Below are 10,922 nucleotides of genomic sequence, written 5' to 3' on the forward strand. Positions count from 1 at the left end.
AGGGGAGAAGGATACCTTAAGGCCTTCTATGGAAGCTCTCAAAGTGGAAAATATGACTAAGTTTGAATTTGCATGAAAGCCAACTTGAAGTTTCTGCCAATCCTCCTAAATTAGGTTGAATAGATACATCAAAGTTATCAAGGCTCTTAATTTAGTTTTATGTAGAAATACTGTAAAAGCAGCAGATTATTTAGCAAATTTTTCCCAGTAAAAATGAACCTTTGATTCCCCCATCTTTTTCTTTGAGCTATTTGTAATCCCTTTGTAAACATTACTCCCTCTTTCTATTTATAAAAGAATGTTTAGGCTCTTATTTTGTCTCAAAATATAAGAGAATTGAAGTTAGGTGTAATTAATGCACATTTTTCATTTTTCCTTCATTTAGTTAGCATGAATTAATCAAGGTGGGACTCAACTTAATGACTTTATTAGGAGCATTTTTGTGAACGGAAAAGAAATTGCAGCGTATTTAAAGTATTTCACTAACAAAACTTCCTCTTTCTTGGTACTATTAAGAGATGATTGTTTGTTTCTGATATTGAGAATAGAGGAAGTAATTTTATATTTCATTCAAAACAAGTTACTCAGAATAAGAAATCACATATTTGATCATAAATACAGTACATATTTAATTACGGGAGCACATTCCATACTGATCACAATGATGAGCATAGAATGCTCATTGTAATTTGAACCATTTAGATTGATTTTAAATGGTTCAGATTGAATTTAAATTATATATATTTTTAATCAATATTTTGATTAATAGATATAGAATTTAAAAACAATATAATATTATAACTAACATATATTTAAAAATAAATTTACCATTGAAAAAAAATTATATATTAAAAATTTTAAATCAGATTTTAAATGGTTTAGATTGCATTACAGTGACGAGCACATGATGAATAAAGACGAATTTAATTACATTTAACAAATCAAATGTCAGTTTCTATATTTATTGTTTCAATGGAAACGCACTCTTACATCCTGGTAAGCAGCGACTGTTGAAGTGGGTTTGTAAGGGAATCGGTACTCTAGCTTCGATCTTTACTCTCACAAATAAATCTCAAGTGTTGAAGCTAAAATTGAAGTAAACCGTAGTAGAAAAACTGTAATCCGAACATAATGTTCAAATATGAAATATGGTATCAAACCAGATTGCATTACAGTGACGAGCACATGATGAATAAAGACGAATTTAATTACATTTAACAAATCAAATGTCAGTTTCTATATTTATTGTTTCAATGGAAACGCACTCTTACATCCTGGTAAGCAGCGACTGTTGAAGTGGGTTTGTAAGGGAATCGGTACTCTAGCTTCGATCTTTACTCTCACAAATAAATCTCAAGTGTTGAAGCTAAAATTGAAGTAAACCGTAGTAGAAAAACTGTATCCGAACATAATGTTCAAATATGAAATATGGTATCAAACCAGATTTGCAGCCACTCCAATGTGACTCTTCACAGTAAATTTCTTCTTGAAATATTTGGCCAGCAATAAATATCCATTCAACGTCAAAGTATTCATAACAAACCCCGTCAAATGAAGGAAAAAGGCAATAAATAACTAAACTTTATTCATTATTAACGGAAATAAATCTAATGATTATGCAGTATGAGGTAATAATGTAATATCCAAGTGTTCCAGCCAAACACTTACATGGTAAACGATTGCGAACACCAAACGACATCATATAGCTTCATTCTCATGCCGTTCTTACATATGGGTTACAATATATTACAAAGGAACCGAATACATACATATACATTATACATACATATTATATATTCAAGCCCACCTTTCCTCCAACCAAAGGGTCAAAAAAATATAGATTTGAAGGAAAGATGACCACACAGACTGAGCACCTCTATGATTAAACAGGTTTGTATAATCGTCAACAGTAGTGTGGGCGTGTCATAATATATATATATATATCTATATTTATATATATAACATTCGACATAAACAGTGATCTCTGCTATAGATATGCAAACCTGCCATAGATAATACCACTATACCTAAATATACATATACAATACCTGCCATAAACAAATACACAGCAGTATGAATAATATATAATATAATTATAAAACTCAAATGTGCATTTCTTCCATCCACTAGTTGCTAACTTGTCCTTTCTTCCTCGACTTCAGGGACCTCTGATTGGCTAGATGCTTTGAATTAGGATCCACAAGAAGCAAGCGTGACATGACATAGGATAAGAGTTCCTCATGGTGGGAGAAGGTGAAGTCAAATTCACTATAGGATACATCCACGCCAGCATCCTTCATCAACTTATAGTGCCTTCTAACCATGGAAGGTCTTATCACTCTGTCCTTCTGCCCGGCAACCAGGTCAACAGGAATGTCAATAAGTCCGTAGTGTTCACCCAAGTCCAGAGGCTCAGGTGAACCATATGCCTTCATATTAGCAGATGCACTCCCATAATCAAACAGTCTAAATTTCCTGGCTTGCTTAATCTGTGCGAGATGGAGAGCAACTCGGAATGATACTCCTGGCATGTCATTCATGTTGTAGTGGGGTAACCCTAACACGCCAACCCAGTTTGAGCTGTCCCCACAACACCATAACTCATTATGGTTTGAACCAGTCCTCCAACTGCTGGTAGGTTATGCAGGTCCCGGGCTAACTTGTTGACAAGCATTCTGAAAAATCTGGTTGGTATGTAGAAAGCAGGCACAAGAGGAGATAAAATAGGAGCCAGCAGAAGTAATACATGCTCCGCAACAGAAAAAACTATGTTTGAGTCATAATGAAAACCGGCGGGTGATAAACAAATCAATCTCGATAGCCTGTGAGGTTTTCCTTCGATTCTGCGTGTAATAACATGCATAATCATGCCAGCTCCTCCCAAACTATGGCAAATTGCGCAAAGCTTGTAAGGGTGATCCTCATTAGTTTCTTCTTCAAAATCAGGTTTACTGAGCTTTAATTCTGCAGTTTTTACTTCATGGATTTTTTCTATCATGGCAGGAATATCCTCAATCCCATGCTCGTTGATGGAATACTGCCAGTACCTGCATATAAAAAATAAAGGAAAAATTATCATTTATATGACAGGCCAATAGTGCATAAAATATCATAAGATGAAAATCTAGATTATATGGACATGAAAACACAAATGAGTTCGATAGTTTGCTTTGTGCACTTACTGACGTGATGAGATGTTCTTGTTGACATGTTCCCTTGAGACCAAACCACGAAGGTTCCCCAGAAATACATCATACCCTGTTAAACAAAAAAAAAAAAAACTACATGTAATTATTCTGGAAACAGATGCATTTTCTCATGAGTGAAAGTATGGTATCCTGACAAATATAACGAACCTTGATCATAGGCTGCAAAAGCTGGAGATCCAACAACTCCGTTCGATACCCAACTGGAAAAAAAAATATTTTGACTTTTTAGAATATATAATTTACATACTTTATCAGCTACAGAAAAGAATTTGAAAATGAGTTCATAGTATCATGGCCACATTATAACTCAAAATCCAGGCAACTGGGAATGAACATAATTGACAACTCCATCCATTTTTCTTTATGCTTACAACAATGCAATGCGGCTTTTATCACTGAAAGAACAATGGAAAGTATAATGACAGGATAAATAACCTCCTCAACAAACAAATGAAAAGCAACACTAAACAAAGTAGCAAAATATACACCACTCCACATGCATGCCTAGTAAACAAACCCCTTCAATAAAACCGAGGACCAAAAGAAAAACAAATAAACAACTTTTGCATCATAATAAGGGTTAGACATCCTCTTAAGAAACACAAGCTTTAGGATGCAACCAAATGAGTTAAACAACAGCACGTGTATAACAAACAATAATTCTTTAACTCCCTACACATCCTCTGATATGAATCAACAGAAATATGTTCATATAGAGCAGAGCCTGGATTCAAATGCTTTTTAGATGCTAAGAAAATAGTGTCAGATGCTTGAATTTGAATAGTATTGAATCCACGTGCTATAATTACAGCCACAACGTTCCCTCAAGTGAATAGTTCAAGTGTATTTGTGTGGCCACCATTAGCAATACAAAGAGATTGAAGCATCACTGTCGATTTTATACTTAGGCAATATGATTGAGATTTAATAGTTCAATAGCATATTCTTCTTTAACCATCTCTTTCTCCCTAACTTATTTGCCCCTCCTATTTTCTCGACATGGTATTAAAGCACACGCATCAACCACCATCAATCCTAACATGATAGCACTAATCTACAAGAAAAATAAATAAATAAAAAAAATAAAATAAACAGAAACCTGGGTTATATTTTGTTTGATTAAAGATTTGTGAGAATTTTTTTATATCTCAAAATGTGAAGGAAGTATTTATAACTTGAAGTTGTTCATGTTGAATTCTCCTTAACTAGTTTTATTTATGTCTATTTTCTAAACACAAACAGAGACACTAATTATTGAGCTCGATCCCACCCAACAGCTATCAGGGACTCATTCCCATTCTGATAAAATGCACGTAAAAACATATTATTTTCCTTAAAATAAATATCCACACCACCAACAACTCTTCGCACAACTAAACCTTTAATCGTTTACCATTTGGGATAGATTTCTTTGATTAACTAAAATATTACCCCTTCAATCCAACCATTCATTTGCTGTAGTATATGGTAATTAAGGTAGCACTACAAGTACAACCTCACAAATAGTGAGAAAGTTCGTTCAGCAAAATCCCAAAATCATACTCCTATTTTTAAATGAAGCTAACAGGAAATATCAATCTCTAACTATGTTTAAACAATTAATAATTAATAATAGGACTCATGCAGTATACCAAAATAATAATAAGAATAATATTAGGACTCATGAAGATGCTTAAGTAGATAAAGCAAAACTTAGTCAACCTACTTTACTGACTATGTGGGGGCTTTATGAGCAGTTATATAGTCATTGAACGGGCATCAGAATTTATATGATCATCCTCACTGCTCAGAAATAATAACTCCTCCAGAGAAAAAACTACTGTAATAATAGGAGTTTTTCAAATGAAAATAAACCATCTGACTTTTTAAACTTCTCATATAAGCAAAAATCATCATGGAATCAATGAGAACTAAGCAAGAAAGAGACAACAGTATGACTCACCCCATGGATGAATCTAAAACTCCATGTTGAAGATAAACCACTTTTCGTGCATCTCGCCTGCGACACCAGATTATAAGTATTAGACCCCATGTACCATGTCCAATTTATAGCAGTCTCCATCTTTTTAAGTTTATAGCGATGCACTCTAACAATTCACTATATTCAAACATCAACATTTCTTCCAGCCTCCACAGTGCTTTCTGCTTCTGCACATAATTTTTTAAGTTTCCCATGTATTATTAGTTTATTACTATTTCTAATGAATCATACCTTCCGTTCAAAAAGATGTCTGACTGACAGGAAAAAGACTAATTCCCGATGGTTCCCTTTGATTTGTCAGATGTAATTCATAATCAACACTAATAATAGAGCTGAGATATTAAATATGTCAATTACACCATGCATTCTATCTCCATATTTGTCATGATTCACAGCAGATTCCCAGAGAGCATGCTTTTAAATTTCAACTTTGGATGGTCAAAGTCAATTCAATTATCAAAGAGGGTTAAATTTGCTTCTAGAGTCCATTTACCTAGGTATTCTTTCCAAGAGAAGAATATATCCATCTGCAGTGATCACATGAATAGCTTCATATGGATACCTATCAAAGGAAGGAGTAGAAATTATGAAACAGGCTGACAAAATTTCAAAATCAAAAGAATAGGATAAATGAAGATATGAAAAAGCTTTTACCCAAGCTCTGTTATGACATCTTGACATGTCCGGGCATCTGTATTCAAAGACTCGTTAAAGCTGGTATTCCTCTCTGAAGGTTTCGGGTCATCCTTCCCCAGTACAGCTGTAGAAACAGAAACATCTGCAACATCATGATCTTCCTTAATGCCACTCTCATGAGATGAAAACAGCCATTTTAACGCCCCAAAGGCTTCTGAGGGAGAGAGAAGAAGGTGTGCGGCCTTGCGAACGACATCAAATATAGCTTCTATACATATCTCTATGAATAGATGGAGATCCTAATTGATTGGCAATAGAATTTTATGAGCAACACACAAATAACAAGGATGTAAAATCTATCTAGAGATATTTACAAACTAACAACAAAACACAATAGATTGCAAGTATCACACAACCTCAATGACTCCACGTCTCCGATCAGTTGCATGGTGAATAACATGGTCCTTGAGGCTTCGCACTCTCCTCGATGAATGCAAACATGTAGGACGTGGGCTTCCAGGGATAGATGGGCTTTTTGAGAACCTAGAATAGGCTAACTGAAAAAGACGAATTGGAATTCCCAGAAAAAGCTTGAAGGGGAACAAAACCCATATCATGATATACTGGATCCAATTCATCTGCTGCCAACTGTGCTTGGTAAAACTAGATCTAGAGGCCCTAGAACTTTGTGATACAGGAGATCCAGCAGATTCATATCCAGAACTATCTTCCTCTCCAGATAAGGTGTCCAGGCTTGAAGTATCAGTATCAGAATCCACAGAAAGTTCATGAATGAACTGGTTGAAAGAGGACACACCACTAGGGGAAGAAAAGGCAAGAAAAAACACGTCAAAAGCAGCATTCAAGATTAAAGGTGCCACGTCATTAGGATAGAATGATAAGCATGTGTAAGAACAATATAAGTTCATATTCTAAACTGCAATTTTCAAAGATATAGAAGAGAACAACAATACAAACGTAAATGATACAGAATTGTAAAGAATCTAGACTAGAATAATAAAACTGATGTAAGACCTTATGCTTTTGTACAAAACCGGAAGAAATCTAATACACTAGAAAGTTTAAATCAAAGTAATTCATTTCCTAGATCATTGATCCCTGGACTTTTTCCTAGTTCACTCTAACTTCACTCTCTAGACTTCATTATTCTTTATCTCCCCCACCTCTCCTAATTCTTTCTCGTAGTTCTGTCATTTAATTTTGATCCTAAATCACAATTCATGGTGATCTGATGCTTTCTTTTTGTTAGTTTTGATTCCTTTCAGAATTTGCCAAATTCAGTTCTGCTTTTTCTATTATAAATTAACCAGTATCATTGACAGCGCCTTGACCAAAACCAAAAGGCACAATGGGAAGGCAAAGACTATAATCTTTAACGGCAACTCAAATAACCAAGGGAAGATTCAGAGATGAATCCTCGCTGTATCAGAACATGCACCAAAATGAATCAATACCTGTATACACAACCCGCATGAGGTATGTGATAGTGAAACAGGAACCACAACAACAAATATAATATTGGAATAGCCATTAAGAGAAAGCTTCTCGTAACTAAACCACTGACTTTTACCAAAAAGAAAAACTAACTTTGGTATTCCTTGATTATAGCCTATTACTCCTCCACCCAACCAAAATTGACAGGAAAAATTTCAATCATGTAAATCATCCAGGGGTTATCATAAGTACACACAAGCTTTATACATTTAAAAGTAAAATTATGATAGAAATTACTAATGTCAATCTGCAAAACTTACTTTTCCATCCAACGTGGAAAACGTGGTCCACGGAAAGCTGGCTTGAGCTCCCAACCATGAATACCTTCAAGTATAGTTGCTTTCCCAGGTAGAAATGTCAACAAGAGAGCGGAAATTCCATTGATCAGCCTCACAATATTGTTCACGGACTCATAAGTAAATGTCTTCACTGACCTGAACTAAAAACCAAATGCAAATGTTCATCCTCCAGCCACTTGATTGAAAGATGTTAAAGTATATAATAGAAACTATTATGGGTTTTAACAGTTAAAGCTTCTGAGTTGAATTAAATGTTATACATAGAAAAAAAGTCGCGCATAATTATTCCCCTAGTCATTGTGGGGGGGGGGGGGGGACGTCAAGCTCCAAATTAGAGGGCGAAGAAGAAGAAGAATTTAGCTGATCTAACGAACAGCTGATACACAATAGAGGGTGAAAGTAAACAACCCATTCCCCAGGACCCATAAAATTACATGAATTCAGATTCAAAAAGCAAACTACATTGATCACGTGCTTTCAAGACAAATAACAAGAAATTACAGGCAGTGACAAATTACACGGACCCCCGGGGGGGGGGGGAAGCATTCTAGGGATCGAATCATTTTCGCCGCAACGCCGATTGCCTAGCTACATAACAATAACGAGCAAACACGAACATCCTCTCAATTAAGGCAAATATAATCAAGTATCATGATTTAATTCGCAACCACATTGCTTAAAAAGTAACATGGCCTTCGTCTTGAGTGACAGTCAATTAAGCGATATACGATCAAGTACCATGACATTCACAAAGATTCCAAACCCATAATGATCAAAGCATGGCCTTACTCTTTAGTGACAGCGAGGACGGTGTCAACAAACCGTTGCATCATACGCTACAAAATCTCAGGTTGCCTTGTATTCCAATCAAATCACCCAACAACGAAATAGAAACAGAAGAGTTATACGAAATCCCAAAATTCGCGTCGCAATTGAAGGCGTAAATTCAAATCTGCTTCAACGAAATCAGGGGGGGGGGGGGGGAGTTCGGAACCGGGGACCTGGAATCTCAGGAAAGACGAAGGGGGCAAGTTACGAGTTACGACCCTTGCCTTCATGGAGGGGAAACCATATAACAGTTAAGTATGAAGTTCCACGTGGAGGGCATTGACTGGCCACGCTGCTATGTGTCGCTATCTGGTAATTTTGTCGTGGATTTGAATTACACGTAAGCCTAACGCGAAGCAGGGAGAATTATTAAATGATTATCAAATGAATCCTGCCATTCTTGGCTGTGGTAGATTTGATATTAATTAATAATAGTTACTCACCGTTGTTATTTTTATAGGACACTACCCCTCATATTCAATATAAGAGTTAGTTTCCAGTCAAAAAAATAAGGGATAATTAATCTCCAGGTCCTTATAGTTTCATCTGATTTTTAATTAGGTCCTTATAAAAAATTTTCTTTTTATCAGATCCTTTTACTTTTGTGTGTTTTTAATTAGGTCCTTCTATTTTTTTTTTCTTTTTATTAGGTCCTTATAGTTTCACTTATTTTTTAATTAGGTGCTTTGTAGTTTTTGAAAAATTATTTATTAACTTTATTCTTTAAAATTAATTTTATTTTAAATTAATAATTATATAATTGGACAAAATAATTAATATAATCATTTAGTAATTAATAAATAATCAGAATAATAATTATACTTAAATATAAATTATTTATAATCATATTTTAATTTTAGATAAATTTATTATTATAATTTGAATTTTATAATTATAAAAATTCGAATTGAAAATAAATAATATATTTGTTTAACCAAAAATTTAAAAGAATATTAAGATAAGATTGTTACAATAATTTATTATTTTTAAAATTTTATTATTTGTAAAATAAAGAATAAAAACTACAAGGACCTAATTAAAAACAAAGTAAAACAATAAGGACCCGATAAAAAGAAAAAAATTATAAGGACTTGATTAAAAATATATGAAAGTATAAGGATCTGATAAAAAGAAAAAAAATTATAGGGACCTGATTAAAAATCAGTTGAAACTATAAAGACTTATATATTAATTATCCCAAAAAATAATATAAGAGTTAGTTTGATTTTTTTATTTGATCCTAAATATAAAATCTTAATTTATTTTATTTTTTGTATTTATCTGTTTTTTCAAAATAGTCTTTTTAGTAGTTAGACATGTTAAAAATTCTATCAAATAGTAGTTTTAACTAACATAAATGATTAACAAGGATATTTTAAAAAAGACAATACTTATTTATTACAAATAACAAATTTAACAAACTCCCTAAATCAATACAAATTAGTCAACTAACTCTTATATTAAAATTAGAGATAATACTACCTCCGGTCCTTAATATAAAACCTTGTTTGACTTTTATTTTAGTCCTAAATATAAGACTCTAATGGATTTGTCTCTCATATTTATGTATTTTTTTCCAAAGTAGTCCTCCTAATAATGATAATTATAGCTAATACACTTAATTAGCAAGGATATTTTAGGAAAAACAACACACATTTATTATAAATAACTAACTTAACTTCTTTTCTTAATTTCTTCAAATTAGTTAACTAGCTCTTATACTAGGACCGAAAGTAGTATTAACTAATTTTAACTAATTCAAGTGATTCAATAATGTTAACTAATTCACACATACTAATAAAAATAGTTAAAAACATTAATTTTGTTGTTAGTAATGTTCAAGTGATTCTTAATATTATCTCCCTTAACTACATTAAATTTCAGTACCATATTAATTTCCATTATGCTACTAGTCTTATTAAATATCAGTATATATGGAAAAAAAATATTTAATAATCATGGAAACAAACGTAGGGTCTTGTAAAAATGACAAAAGAAATATCTTTGGGAAGAGGTCTTATAAATAAGAACAAGAGGGTAGGTCGGGAATGATGAGATCTTTACACAAAATTTTATGAATAATGAATTGAAATTCAAAAGTTCCAATTATAAATAAGATATTTAAGCTATATGAATTAATAATTGTAATTTATGTTGCAGAAAAATTACGAGGACCTAAACGTCATTAAATCAATATTTGGGAACATAACTGTCATTCTACTTGTAGATCTTTAGATAGTACGGATTATTGATTATTGTTTTTTTCTCGTGAATCTTGGAAGTCGGAACAATCTGAATGGTTGATAAAGACGGCGATGGAGCAAAAGAACGGTTCAGATTGGAAGGTCAACGGCAGCGGCACACAGTGGATTTAAAGGCAACTTCAATCAATTTATCTTGCGAAAAAGGGAGATAAAATCAAGTGAGGCCACGGAATCCAATTTAGGTTAAAAT

At 33.3% G+C, this 10,922-nt stretch overlaps 1 pseudogene; it reads right to left on the reverse strand.

Moving 5' to 3' along the window:
* Window positions 1-2,118: 2,118 nt before the first annotated feature.
* LOC114731114 (uncharacterized) lies at window positions 2,119-8,610 on the reverse strand (annotated as a pseudogene).
* Between the last annotated feature and the right edge of the window lie 2,312 nt (window positions 8,611-10,922).

This window comes from Neltuma alba, unplaced genomic scaffold (genome assembly GCF_004799145.2).
Source record: "Neltuma alba isolate B1F8T4 unplaced genomic scaffold, ASM479914v2 tig00012805_pilon, whole genome shotgun sequence".
Classification (NCBI taxonomy): domain Eukaryota; kingdom Viridiplantae; phylum Streptophyta; class Magnoliopsida; order Fabales; family Fabaceae; genus Neltuma; species Neltuma alba.